We start from the raw sequence: 14150 nt of genomic DNA, 5'->3' as shown, positions 1-14150 counted from the left end.
GTCAATTATAGCTGAGATTATAAGAAGCCATCTCGATAAGCATAGCTTGATTAATGATACTCAGCATGGATTCACAAGAGGCCGGTCTTGTCTAACTAATTTATTAACTTTCTTCAGTAAAGCTTTTGAGGCTGTTGACCACGATAAAGAATTTAATATTGAACAATAAAATGGTATAAAATACCGACAGGTTGTTTAGGTAAGACACATATGCAACAGTTAGGTATCTTTATTTCGAAACGTTTCGCCTACACAGTAGGATTCTTCAGTCGAGTACAGCAAAGTTGATAGAAGCAGAAGAGACTTGAAGACGATGTAATCAGTCCACCACCCTTAGAGTTTTGAGGTGGTCAGTCCCTCAGTCTGGAGAAGAGTATTGTTCCATTGTCTGGATTAATATGGAGTTGAAGTGATAGGATGGAGCCTTATATAGCGCCAGGAGGTGACCACCTCAAAACTTTAAGGGTGATGGACTGATTACATCGTCTTCAAGTCTCTTCTGCTTCTATCAACTTTGCTGTACTCGACTGAAGAAGCCTACTGTGTAGGCGAAACGTTTCGAAATAAAGATACCTAACTGTTGCATATGTGTCTTACCTAAACAGTTTGATATTATTTACTTAGATTTTAGTAAGGCTTTTGATAGAGTTCCGCACCATAGACTGTTAAAGAAAGTGGCAGCTCATGGCATTGGGGGAAAAGTGCTCTCGTGGATCGAGTCATGGCTCACTGACAGGAAGCAGAGAGTGTCCATAAATGGGGTTAAATCCGAGTGGGGATCTGTAACAAGTGGCGTTCCACAGGGATCAGTCTTGGGCCCGTTGTTGTTTATAATATATATCAATGATCTTGATGAGGGAATTACTAGTGAAATGAGCAAATTCGCCGATGACACAAAGATAGGTAGGATAATTGATTCAAACGTAGATGTTAGGGAACTTCAGGAGGATTTAAACAAACTCTACTCTTGGTCAGAAAAGTGGCAGATGCAGTTCAATGTAGATAAATGCAAGGTTCTGAAGCTCGGGAGTGTCCATAACCCTAGCACTTGTAAGTTAAATAATGTAGAACTTAGCCATACAGATTGTGAAAAGGACTTGGGTGTTATGGTGAGCAGCAATGCCTAAGCGTACGTAATAGGGCAAATAGATTATTGGGATTTATATCAAGAAGTGTAAGCAACAGAAGTCCAGAGGTTATACTGCAGCTTTATACATCATTAGTAAGGCCTCACCTAGATTATGCAGCTCAGTTCTGGTCTCCATATTACAGAATGGACATAAATTCGTTAGAAAACATTCAGCGTAGAATGACTAAATTAATACATAGCATTAGAAATCTTCCTTATGAAGAAAGATTGAAGACTCTTAAGTTACATTCACTTGTTAGACGAAGAATGAGGGGAGACCTGATCGAAGTGTATATGCGGAAGATGGGTATTAATAAAGGGGATATTAATAAGGTCTTGAGGATGTCTCTCCAAGAGAGAACCCGCAGTAATGGATTAAAATTAGACAAGTTTAGATTTAGAAAGGACATAGGAAAGTATTGGTTTGGAAATAGGGTAGTTGATGAGTGGAACAGTCTACCTAGTTGGGTTATTGAGGCTGGGACTTTGGGTAGCTTCAAATTTAGGTTGGATAAGAACATAAGAAAGGAGGAACACTGCAGGAGGCCTGTTGGCCCATACTAGGCAGGTCCTTTACAATTCATCCCACTAACAAAACATTTGCCCAACCCAATTTTCAATGCCACCCAAGAAATAAGCTCTGATGTGAAAGTCCCACTCAAATCCAACCCCTCCCACTCATGTACTTATCCAACCTAAATTTGAAACTACCCAAAGTCCCAGCCTCAATAACCCAACTAGGTAGACTGTTCCACTCATCAACTACCCTATTTCCAAACCAGTACTTTCCTATGTCCTTTCTAAATCTAAACTTATCTAATTTAAATCCATTACTGCGGGTTCTCTCTTGGAGAGACATCCTCAAGACCTTATTAATATCCCCTTTATTAATACCTATCTTCCACTTATACACTTCGATCAGGTCTCCCCTCATTCTTCGTCTAACAAGTGAATGTAACTTAAGAGTCTTCAATCTTTCTTCATAAGGAAGATTTCTAATGCTATGTATTAATTTAGTCATTCTACGCTGAATGTTTTCTAACGAATTTATGTCCATTCTGTAATACGGAGACCAGAACTGAGCTGCATAATCTAGGTGAGGCCTTACTAATGATGTATAAAGCTGCAGTATGACCTCTGGATTTCTGTTGCTTACACTTCTTGATATAAATCCCAATAATCTATTTGCCCTATTACGTACGCTTAGGCACTGCTGTCTTGTGGAAAAAGACACTTATGTACAGTTCAGGACATTTATTAAAGGAAACGTTTCGCCACGAGTGGCTTCTTCAGTCCTAATACAGAGAAAACTAAGAAAACACACATATATATAGTGGTGGGAGTCAGGTGAGGTGAAGCGTGGGTAGAGGTGGAAGTAGTAGTAGTAGTAGTAGTAATGGAACTAAGGAGGTGAGGTTAGAGAGGGACCTGTTGGCATCAAGTAACACCAGTTCCCAGGATGGGTAATATCCTCTTGCTTAGTAATTTTGAAATACTGTAACTACCGGATTTCTGCTTTATAGTGTTACTGACAGAAATTAGTGCAGCTTCAATGCATTTTCTCCGTCTTAAGTCGTCTTCTTTAATAACTAGTTTAGCTTCATTGAATTTCATGAGGTGTCCAACATCGTCTCTATGTTGAACACATGCGTTTTTGCGGTCATCATTTCTGCAGAAATGATGACCGCAAAAATCAAGCTATGCTTATCGCAAAAATCAAGCTATGCTTATCGAGATGGCTTCTTATAATCTCAGCTATAATTGACTCTAGTAATTTGCCTACAATTGAGGTCAGGCTTATTGGGCGGTAATTTGACGGTAACGACTTGTCCCCTGTTTTAAAAATAGGAGTTACATTAGCCATCTTCCACATATCAGACACTACACCTGTTTGAAGAGAAAAATTAAAAATATTAGTTAATGGTTCACAGAGTTCCATTTTGCATTCCTTAAGAACCCTTGAAAAAACCTCATCAGGACCCGGCGACTTATTTTGCTTCAGTCTGTCTATCTGCTTCACAACCATCTCACTAGTGACTGTGATGTTACATAATTTATCTTCTTCTAGCCCACTATAAAAATTAATTACTGGAATATTATTAGTGTCTTCCTGTGTAAAAACTGAGAGAAAATAATTATTAAAAATCGAGCACATTTCATTCTCTTTGTCAGTAAGATGCCCATAGTTATTTTTAAGGGGACCTATCTTATCTCTAACTTTTGTTGTATTGACCTGGAAAAAACTTTTTGGGTTAGTTTTAGAATCCCTAGCAACTTTAATTTCATAGTCCCTTTTAGCTTTTCTTATCCCCTTTTTAATGTCCCTCTTAAATATATGAGTGAGAGGGGTTGGATTTGAGTGGGACTTGCAAATGAGTGGATAGAGTTATCAGACGTTATTTCTTGGGAGCATTGAAAATTGGGTTGGGCAAATGTTTTGTTAGTGGGATGGATTGTAAAGGACCTGCCTAGTATGGGCCAACAGGCCTACTGCAGCGTTTCTCCTTTCTTATGTTCTTATTTTAACAAACATTATCTCTCAGTCCACAGCAAGATTCGAACCTACACACTGCATCGAAGTACATAAGTCCCGGTGTATACCGGGACTTAAGTACGTGCCTTCACTGCCCCAGCATGTACGTGCCTTCACTGCCCCAGCATGTACGTGCCTTCACTGCCCCAGCATGTACGTACCTTCACTCCCCCAGCAAGTACGTACCTTCACTCCGAAGGCAAATACGTACCTTCACTGCCCCAGCACGTACGTACCTTCACTGCCCCAGCATGTACGTACCTTCACTGCCCCAGCATGTACGTACCTTCACTGCCCCAGCATGTACGTACCTTCACTGCCCCAGCATGTACGTACCTTCACTGCCCCAGCATGTACGTACCTTCACTGCCCCAGCATGTACGTACCTTCACTGCCCCAGCATGTACGTACCTTCACTGCCCCAGCATGTACGTACCTTCACTGCCCCAGCATGTACGTACCTTCACTCCCCCAGCAAGTACGTACCTTCACTCCGAAGGCAAGTACGTACCTTCGCTGCCCCAGCATGTACGTGCCTTCACTGCCCCAGCATGTACGTACCTTCACTGCCCCAGCAAGTACGTACCTTCACTCCCCCAGCAAGTACGTACCTTCACTCCGCCAGCAAGTACGTACCTTCACTGCCCCAGCACGTACGTACCTTCACTGCCCCAGCATGTACGTACCTTCACTCCCCCAGCAAGCACGTACCTTCACTGCCCCAGCACGTACGTACCTTCACTGCCCCAGCATGTACGTACCTTCACTGCCCCAGCATGTACGTACAGACATGTCTTGCACCCTCCCAGCATTTCCCCTTGAAGAATTCCTTCATTTCCCGTGTCCAATGGACCATTGATGTCAGGGTCTTGTGCATCCATGAGACATCATCTGACTTCCTTCACTCTCCTCTTCGCTCTCCTAGTTGTGTATTTTCCGAAACGTTTCGCCCACACAGCAGGCTTCTTCAGTCGAGTTGAGACGTGAAGAGGATGTAATCATCATCTCCATCCTGTCGTACCTACTCTTCAAACTGTGTAGGGCTCTCAGAACCCAAGAATACTCAGTTCTAGCCCAACCAGGATTATTAGATAATTTATGGGTTCAAAAAATTAAATTTAGAATATAAATGCCAAATTTTATGTTTATTTAATTACCTTTCCGATTTTTTTTCGTAAAATATTTGGCAGACTTTCATGCCTGTTCTTAAAGCTGTGTAGGTACTAGAATACGAGACTTAAAGGGGGTCACAGCCCCCCTTGTCAGGGGACACAGCCACACTGGGGTAAAAACAGGAAATGAAAAAAATTCCCAATTTTTTGGAATACTCTTCTTAAAAAAACTCTTTTTTAAGACTCTTTTTTAAGACTCTTTTTAAAACTCTTTTTAAAACTCTCGGCTATAACAATTTTTATGTCTTAAATGATGAGAGGAAAAAAGCCAGGTCGCTGGCTTTATTCTCAACTGGCTTGGCTATATTCAGATTTTGAAGTGAATTTGCATTTCAGCGATAATCCGTGAAGCGAGAGCTCTCAGTGAGAGCTCTCAGTGAGAGCTCTCAGTGAGAGCTCTCAGTGAGAGCTCTCAGTGAGAGCTTTGAGTGAGCGCTCTTACACACCTCAGCCTCACAATGACAAATGTAATTAATATCATTTACATAACTAGTTCTGTAATGACCCATTCATATTATTACCTTTCAGTGCACACTTACACTTACATTACACTTACACTTACATTACACTTACACTTACATTACACTTACATTACACTTACACTTACATTACACTTACATTACACTTACACTTACATTACACTTACATTACACTTACACTTACATTACACTTACATTACACTTACACTTACATTACACTTACATTACACTTACACTTATACTTACACTTACACTTACACTTACACTTACACTTACACTTACACTTACACTTATACTTACACTTACACTTACACTTACACTTACACTTACACTTACACTACACACTTACACTACACACTTACACTTACACTACACACTTACGCTTACACTACACACTTACACTACACACTTACACTTACACTACACACTTACACTTACACTACACACTTACACTACACACTTACACTACACACTTACACTACACACTTACACTTACACTACACACTTACACTTACACTACACACTTACACTACACACTTACACTTACACTACACACTTACACTTACACTACACACTTACACTACACACTTACACTTACACTACACACTTACACTTACACTACACACTTACACTACACACTTACACTTACACTACACACTTACACTTACACTACACACTTACACTTACACTACACACTTACACTCACACTACACAGTTACATTCACACTACACACACTCACATTACACACTTACACTTTGTCCAGTGTTTTAAGCACACATACACACACACACACATATTTATATATATATATATATATATATATATATATATATATATATATATATATATATATATATATATATATATATATATATATATATATATAAATATATATATATATATATATATATCATTTTCTTCTTCTCTCTCTCTCTTCCCACACCTCTTCCTAAACTCCTTCCTCTTCTGTTCTATTTCTCCAAGTTACTCTGCGAAGTCTCTCTTCCCTCTTTCTTCTCTTCACCTCCTTCATTCACCATCAAAATAACAACAACAGCAACAACAACAACAACAACAACAACAACAACAACAACAACAACAACAACAACAACAACAACAACAACAACAACAACAACAACAACAACAACAACAGTAACAACAACAACAACAACAACAACAACAACAACAACAACAACAACAACAACAACAACAACAACAACAACAACAACAACAACAACAACAACAACAACAACAACAACAACAACAACAACAACAACAACAACAGTAACATCAGCAACAACAACAACAACAACAACAACAACAACAACAACAACAACAACAACAACAACAACAACAACAACAACAACAACAACAACAACAACAACACCAACAACTACAGCAGTAACAATAATAATAATAATAATAATAATAATAATAATAATAATAATAATAATAATAATAATAATAATAATAATAAATACAGATATAAAATAAAAAGTCGACATTAAATATAGAGCAAAATAAAGAATAATAATTAAAAATAAAAATATGCAAAAAAAAAAAAAAAAAGTCAGTTGGTGAAAGAATTTTTGTTTTTAAGAAAAATAAGAGAATAAGAGACGGACGAGAGACATGAGGAGAGATAAAGATGAGAAATAAATAAAGGACTAGATGTGAGAGATGAGAGACATTAACCAGGATAATGTCTAATATTTCTCATTGACATCCCAGAACCACCGAAATTTGTCGATTTTTTTGAAAAAAAAAATGTATAAATGGCAAATTTATATATTTTTTGTCTCTGGTGATCTGACATTGAGGAAAAAAATGGCTGAAAAATGTCGTTTTAATTTTCTAATGTCTTTTTCATTTACCCTGACGGGTAATTTAGAGTTCGGAGAACCTGGGGTAAATTACCCGGGGGTAAATTATCCTAAATTACCCTATTTAGGGGTAAATTACCCCTAAATAAAAATCTCGGGGGCAATAAAATCTCAATAAACACATTAATAACAGTATATATCCAATTATTATATAATAAGCAGTATTACCATATATCACATTAATCAGCTCTGTCTTATTTTTAATCCGTCTCTCAAAATCTAATTCAAAACACAAATTAAAGATTGGAAATTTGCCTGTGAGATTAAATATTCATTGGTGTGAGCTTAATGCTAAGCTCATCCAATTTTGCCAACACCCTGATGAGCTTATAGATTTTTTCTCTGCCACCAAGGCAGAGTGACTCCCAGGAAAGAAGAAACAAGGCCACCATCGTTCGTGCAGTTGCTGTCTTGTCACAGATTAATGTTTGCATAAGTAGATTTTTCCACTGAGGATCACTGAAGCTCAAGTGAACACGAGCGTGAACCTTGCTTGTCAACGTGAAGTACAGTCTACCTGTAGAATGTGAAGTGCAGTCTACCTGTAGAATGTGAAGTGCAGTCTACCTGTAGAATGTGAAGTACAGTCTACCTGTAGAATGTGAAGTACAGTCTACCTGTAGAATGTGAAGTACAGTCTACCTGTAGAATGTGAAGTACAGTCTACCTGTAGAATGTGAAGTACAGTCTACCTGTAGAATGTGAAGAAAAGAATGTGAAGAACCTGTAGAATGTGAAGTACAGTCTACCTGTAGAATGTGAAGTGCAGTCTACCTGTAGAATGTGAAGTGCAGTCTACCTGTAGAATGTGAAGTGCAGTCTACCTGTAGAAGTGAACAGTCTACCTGTAGAATGTGAAGTACAGTCTACCTGTAGAATGTGAAGTACAGTCTACCTGTAGAATGTGAAGTGCAGTCTACCTGTAGAATGTGAAGTACAGTCTACCTGTAGAATGTGAAGTGCAGTCTACCTGTAGAATGTGAAGTACAGTCTACCTGTAGAATGTGAAGTGCAGTCTACCTGTAGAATGTGAAGTGCAGTCTACCTGTAGAATGTGAAGTACAGTCTACCTGTAGAATGTGAAGTACAGTCTACCTGTAGAATGTGAAGTGCAGTCTACCTGTAGAATGTGAAGTACAGTCTACCTGTAGAAAGTGAAGTACAGTCTACCTGTAGAATGTGCAGTACAGTCTACCTGTAGAATGTGAAGAACAGTTTTCCTGAATAACGTAAGAACATGAAGAATAATCTAACCAGAGGACATGGAGAACAGTCCAATTTTGAGTACACGGAGAACAACAGACTACATGTGAGTACTCACAGCTGACAATGATCCACCTGACCTGCTGGCTGACAATGATCCACCTCACCTGCTGGCTGACAATGATCCACCTGACCTGCTGGCTGACAATGATCCACCTGACCTGCTGGCTGACAATGATCCACCTGACCTGCTGGCTGACAATGATCCACCTGACCTGCTGGCTGACAATGATCCACCTGACCTGCTGGCTGACAATGATCCACCTGACCTGCTGGCTGACAATGATCCACCTGACCTGCTGGCTGACAATGATCCACCTGACCTGCTGGCTGACAATGATCCACCTGACCTGCTGGCTGACAATGATCCACCTGACCTGCTGGGTGACAATGATCCACCTGACCTGCTGGCTGACAATGATCCACCTGACCTGCTGACTGACAATGATCCAACTGACCTGCTGGCTGACAATGATCCACCTGACCTGCAGGCTGACAATGATCCACCTGACCTGCTGGCTGACAATGATCCACCTGACCTGCTGGCTGACAATGATCCACCTGAACTGCTGGCTGACAATGATCCATCTCACCTGCTGGCTGACAATGATCCACCTGACCTGCTGGCTGACAATGATCCACTTGACCTGCTGGCTGACAATGATCCACCTGACCTGCTGGCTGACAATGATCCATCTCACCTGCTGGCTGACAATGATCCACCTGACCTGCTGGCTGACAATGATCCACCTCACCTGCTGGCTGACAATGATCCATCTGACCTACTGGCTGACTTTGATCCACCTGACCTGCTGGCTGACAATGATCCACCTGACCTGCTGGCTGACAATGATCCACCTGACCTGCTGGCTGACAATGATCCACCTGACCTGCTGGCTGACAATGATCCACCTGACCTGCTGGCTGACAATGATCCATCTCACCTGCTGGCTGACAATGATCCACCTGACCTGCTGGCTGACAATGATCCACCTGACCTGCTGGCTGACAATGATCCACCTGACCTACTGGCTGACAATGATCCACGTGACCTGCTGGCTGACAATGATCCACCTGACCTGCTGGCTGACAATGATCCACCTGACCTGCTGGCTGACAATGATCCACCTGATCTGCTGGCTGACAATGATCCACCTGACCTGCTGGCTGACAATGATCCATCTCACCTGCTGGCTGACAATGATCCACCTGACCTGCTGGCTGACAATGATCCACCTGACCTGCTGGCTGACAATGATCCACCTGACCTGCTGGCTGACAATGATCCATCTGACCTGCTGGCTGACAATGATCCACCTGACCTGCTGGCTGACAATGATCCACCTGACCTGCTGGCTGATAATGATCCACCTGATCTGCTGGCTGACAATGATCCACCTGACCTGCTGGCTGACAATGATCCACCTCACCTGCTGGCTGACAATGATCCATCTGACCTGCTGGCTGACAATGATCCACCTGACCTGCTGGCTGACAATGATCCACCTGACCTGCTGGCTGACAATGATCCACCTGGCCTGCTGGATGACAATGATCCACCTCACCTGCTGGCTGACAATGATCCACCTGACCTGCTGGGTGACAATGATCCATCTGACCTGCTGGCTGACAATGATCCACCTCACCTGCTGGCTGACAGTGATCCACCTCACCTGCTGGCTAACAATGATCCACCTCACCTACTGGCTGACAATGATCCACCTGACCTGCTGGCTGACAATGATCCACCTGACCTGCTGGCTGACAATGATTCACCTGACCTGCTGGCTGACAATGATCCACCTGACTTGCTGGCTGACAATGATCCACCTGACCTGCTGGCTGACAATGATCCACCTGACTTGCTGGCTGACAATGATCCACCTGACCTGCTGGCTGACAATGATCCACCTGACCTGCAGGCTGACAATGATCCACCTGACCTGCTGGCTGACAATGATTCACCTGACCTGCTGGCTGACAATGATCCACCTGACCTGCTGGCTGAAAATGATCCACCTGACCTGCTTAATGACAATGATCCACTTGACCTGCTGGCTGACAATGATCCACCTGACCTGCTGGCTGACAATGATCCACCTGACCTGCTGGCTGACAATGATCCACCTCACCTGCTGGCTGACAATGATCCACCTCACCTGCTGGCTGACAATGATCCACCTGACCTGCTGGCTGACAATGATCCACCTCACCTGCTGGCTGACAATGATCCACCTCACCTGCTGGCTGACAATGATCCACCTGACCTGCTGGGTGACAATGATCCACCTGACCTGCTGGGTGACAATGATCCACCTGACCTGCTGGCTGACAATGATCCACCTGACCTGCTGGCTGACAATGATCCACCTGACCTGCTGGCTGACAATGATCCACCTGACCTGCTGGCTGACAATGATCCACCTGACCTGCTGGCTGACAATGATCCATCTGACCTGCTGGCTGACAATGATCCACCTGACCTGCTGGCTGACAATGACCCACCTGACCTGCTGGCTGACAATGACCCACCTGACCTGCTGACTGACAATGATCCACCTGACCTGCTGGCTGACAATGATCCACCTGACCTGCTGGCTGACAATGATCCACCTGACCTGCTGGCTGACAATGATCCACCTGACCTGCTGGCTGACAATGATCCACCTGACCTGCTGGCTGACAATGATCCACGTGACCTGCTGGCTGACAATGATCCACCTGACCTGCTGGCTGACAATGATCCACCTGACCTGCTGGCTGACAATGATCCACCTGACCTGCTGGCTGACAGTGATCCACCTGACCTGCTGGCTGACAATGATCCACCTGACCTGCTGGCTGACAATGATCCACCTGACCTGCTGGCTGACAATGATCCACCTGACCTGCTGACTGACAATGATCCACCTGACCTGCTGGCTGACAATGATCCACCTCACCTGCTGACTGACAATGATCCACCTGACCTGCTGACTGACAATGATCCACCTGACCTGCTGGCTGACAATGATCCACCTGACCTGCTGGCTGACAATGATCCACCTGACCTGCTGGGTGACAATGATCCACCTGACCTGCTGGCTGACAATGATCCATCTGACCTGCTGGCTGACAATGATCCACCTGACCTGCTGGCTGACAATGACCCACCTGACCTGCTGGCTGACAATGACCCACCTGACCTGCTGACTGACAATGATCCACCTGACCTGCTGGCTGACAATGATCCACCTGACCTGCTGGCTGACAATGATCCACCTGACCTGCTGGCTGACAATGATCCACCTGACCTGCTGGCTGACAATGATCCACCTGACCTGCTGGCTGACAATGATCCACCTGACCTGCTGGCTGACAATGATCCACCTGACCTGCTGGCTGACAATGATCCACCTCACCTGCTGACTGACAATGATCCACCTGACCTGCTGGCTGACAATGATCCACCTCACCTGCTGACTGACAATGATCCACCTGACCTGCTGGCTGACAATGATCCACCTGACCTGCTGGCTGACAATGATCCACCTGACCTGCTGGCTGACAATGATCCACCTGACCTGCTGGCTGACAATGATCCACCTGACCACAAAACCATCTACAAGTTATGGAAAGTTTTTACTGATATAAGTAAAAACTCGTAAAAATATTGGGGACTCTCAAATTCTTTATTTCACATAAAATATCAGCATTTTTGTTAGTTTCTCTCCTGTGATAAACAGTTTAGACAAAAACACTGACTGTTAATTATGATTCTCAATTATTTCCTTTACAACAAATTTAAATTAAGAGCTTAGGTACACACACACACACACACACACATATGTATATATATATATATATATATATATATATATATATATATATATATATATATATATATATATATATATATATATATATATATATATATATATATATATATATATATATATATATATATATATATATATATATATATATATATATATATATATATATATATATATATATATATATATGAACTGACCTGGAGGGGGCTGGTGCAGTGCCAAAAGCAGGATCCAGCAGCTGTAATGATGCCAACACAGTACGGAGGTCATCCTGGTACTCATGAACGACCTACATGTGACATCCACTTGATGTTGAGGCACCTGACACTAGGTTAGTGCCAGCTAGCACTGGAATGCCTCTCCTCCCTACTAGCTGGGGGATAGGTAGTCACCACTCTGGTTCTAGTTACTGTGAGTGCTAGACTTACGCCTGACACAAAACAAGAGTTGTATCCTCCTGTATTGTTCTCTCAGTTAGTGTAACTAGTGTTCAATTCTTGGCACTTCCTGACACTTGTCTTTAGCATCTGGTGTGCCGTGGCACCTTCTAACCGGCCAAGTGCATTCTATCCGGCGAAATACTCTCCATATAGTCACACCTGCTTATTTCACTCGCCAAATCGACATTTCTAATATACATTCAAATATTTTGATTCGGTTATATGAATTAAATATTTTTTAACCTGTGTATGTCTCTTTTTTGAGTCAAGCAAAATTTCGGTAGCTATTTTGGTACACTTTTGTGCTCCTGAGACTTGCTTACCTTTTGTTGTTGGCTGACCCCCGGAACAGTCTATTTGTAATCTGGAACCCGGGCTGAGGGGGCGCTGACCCGCGGAACAGTCTATAGGTAACCTGGAATCCAGGCCGCGGGGGCGCTGACCCCCGGAATAATCTACAGGTAACCTGGAACCCGGGCCGCGGGGGCGCTGACCCCCGGAATAATCTACAGGTAACCTACAAGGGCTGGAAGATTTATTGATCTCTGGAAGCTAGTCAGGTGTACTTGTCTCTCACTAGTCAGGTGTACCTGTCTCTCACTAGTCAGGTGTACTTGTCTCTCACTAGTCAGGTGTACCTGTCTCTCACTAGTCAGGTGTACCTGTCTCTCACTAGTCAGGTGTACCTGTCTCTCACTAGTCAGGTGTACCTGTCTCTCACTAGTCAGGTGTACCTGTCTCTCACTAGTCAGGTGTACCTGTCTCTCACTAGTCAGGTGTACCTGTCTCTCACTAGTCAGGTGTACCTGTCTCTCACTAGTCAGGTGTACCTGTCTCTCACTAGTCAGGTGTACCTGTCTCTCACTAGTCAGGTGTACCTGTCTCTCACTAGTCAGGTGTACCTGTCTCTCACTAGTCAGGTGTACCTGTCTCTCACTAGTCAGGTGTACTTGTCTCTCACTAGTCAGGTGTACTTGTCTCTCACTAGTCAGGTGTACCTGTCTCTCACTAGTCAGGTGTACCTGTCTCTCACTAGTCAGGTGTACTTGTCTCTCACTAGTCAGGTGTACCTGTCTCTCACTAGTCAGGTGTACCTGTCTCCCACTAATCAGGTGTACCTGTCTCTCACTAGTCTAGTCACACACACCTGAAATTTAGTCATGTCACTATCACTCTTAATTTCCAGACTTATCTAACAGTCTTTAAAGACTTAAAGCGATGACCCTCACTTGGGTCTTCACCTAACTCCCCTTCCCTCCCCTTCCCTCCCCTTCCCTCCCCTTCCCTCCCCTACACCTTCCTCTCCTGTCCCCGTGCCTCATCCCTCACACATTCTCTCATTACACATTTGTCCCCTCACCTCTCTCTCTCTCTCTCTCTCTCTCTCTCTCTCTCTCTCTCTCTTTTTCAATCGTTCCATCAGTTCAAGATTTTC

The 14150-nt window shown here is 43.1% G+C and overlaps 1 non-coding gene across 1 annotated transcript in view; it reads right to left on the bottom strand.

Annotated features, from left to right (window-relative positions):
* The window catches only part of LOC128692286 (uncharacterized), a 104483-nt gene extending 91564 nt beyond the window's left edge, over positions 1–12919 (bottom strand). Inside the window, exon 1 of the transcript XR_011393476.1 lies at positions 12473–12919. This is a non-coding gene — a transcript (uncharacterized protein). The remainder of the gene's footprint in view (positions 1–12472) is intronic.
* Between the last annotated feature and the right edge of the window lie 1231 nt (positions 12920–14150).

This window comes from Cherax quadricarinatus, chromosome 53 (genome assembly GCF_038502225.1).
Source record: "Cherax quadricarinatus isolate ZL_2023a chromosome 53, ASM3850222v1, whole genome shotgun sequence".
NCBI lineage: Eukaryota > Metazoa > Arthropoda > Malacostraca > Decapoda > Parastacidae > Cherax > Cherax quadricarinatus.
The sequence above is the reverse complement of the archived record's forward strand: the minus strand, read 5'-3'. Positions and strand labels throughout refer to the sequence as shown.